Raw genomic sequence first — 1,682 nt, 5'->3', positions numbered from 1 at the left:
AAAAAAAAAAAAAAGAAAGAAAATTAAAAACCTCTGCTCTGCAAGAAACATTGTTAAGGGAATGAAAAGACAAGCCACAGATTGGGAGAATATCTTTGCAAAACTTGTATCTGATAAAAGATGATTACCCAAAATGTTGGAAAGAGATGCTCAGTGCCACAAAGAAAAATCAGCGCCGAGACAGAGGATCTCTCAGCAAGGCAACTTTTGCTCCTTGCAGGAAGGGAACCCTCACTAGCCACCTTGCCACGAGAGTACAATGCACAAAGGAAAAGCAGAATATTTATGCCTTAAGCATTTGGGGTCGTCCTTACTGCTGTGTCTGATCTCCATTGGTTGGAGCCAAACCGCACAATCTAAACTAAAACCTGATTGACTAATAACTTAAAACTTTTCTAAACAGGTACAAGCAATGGAGAACAAAAGGAAGTCCAAATAAGGAAGGGGCACAGACTGGGAGCTGGGACCTGCCTGTGAGCACGTCTGACAGCTGCAGAGGATGGGGCTTACCAAAGAGTTATTAGTGAAAAGCAAGAAGGCTTTGAAGAAAGTCTTTAAAACAAACTATTATTTCTAACACTTATGAAACTTTGAGCTTTCCTACTTCCCACAAAAAATATAGCAAGAACTCTTAAAATCAACATGAAAGAAAACAAGCAACCCAATTAAAAAGCGGGCACATCAGATAAATCTAGCAAAGAGATTAGAATAATGAAAAAGAAAAAAAAAAGTAGGCAAAAGATTTGAACAGATACTTCACCAAAGAAGATATTCTAATGTCGCATAAGCACATGAAAAGATGCCCCACGCTGTATGTTATCAAGGATTGCAAATTAAAATGACAATGAGATGCCACTGCACACCTCTTAGGATGACTAAAATCCCCAAAACAGACAATGCCAAGGGCTGGCAAGGAGGTGGAGCCACAGGAACTCTCATTCAGCTGATGAGAATACAAATGGCACAGCCACTTGGGAAGACAGTTTGGCAGTTTTTTACAAGGCTAAATGGACTCTTACTACATGATCTAGCAGTGGTGCTCCCAGGTCCTTATTTACCCAAAGGAGTTGAAAACTTATGCCCACACAAAAACCTGCATGTAAATGTTGATAGCACCGTTATGCATAATTGCCAAAAAGTTGAAGGAACCAAAATGTTCTTCAAAAGGTGAATGGGTGGACCAACTGTGGTATGTCCATACAACAGAATATCATTGAGAGATGAAAAGCAATGAGCTATCAAGACATGTAAAGGCATAGAGGGGCCAGCTGGGCACAGCGGTGGCTCACACCCGTAATCCCAGCACTTTGGGAGGCAGAGGCTGGTGGATTACGTGGTCAAAAGATCAAGACTATTCTGGCCAACATGGTGAAACCTCGTCTCTACTAAAAACACAAAAATTACCCGGGTGTGGTGGCGCGTGCCTGTAATCCCAGCTACTCGAGAGGCTGAGGCAGGAGAACTGCTTGAACCTGGGAGGCGGAGGTTGTAATGAACCGAGATCGCGCCACTGCACTCCAGCCTGGGCGACAGAGTGAGGCTTGGTCTCAAAAAAAGTAAATAAATAAAAGGTAAAAAGACATAGAGGGGCCTTAACGGCTGCTACTCAGTGAAAGAAGACAGTTGGAAAAAGTTAATAGTATATCATTAACTTGCACCTCCCAACATGCTGACGTCACACC

The sequence above is a fragment of the Cebus imitator genome, unplaced genomic scaffold, assembly GCF_001604975.1.
Source record: "Cebus imitator isolate Cc_AM_T3 unplaced genomic scaffold, Cebus_imitator-1.0 Scaffold444, whole genome shotgun sequence".
NCBI lineage: Eukaryota > Metazoa > Chordata > Mammalia > Primates > Cebidae > Cebus > Cebus imitator.
This window is presented reverse-complemented; position numbering follows the sequence as displayed.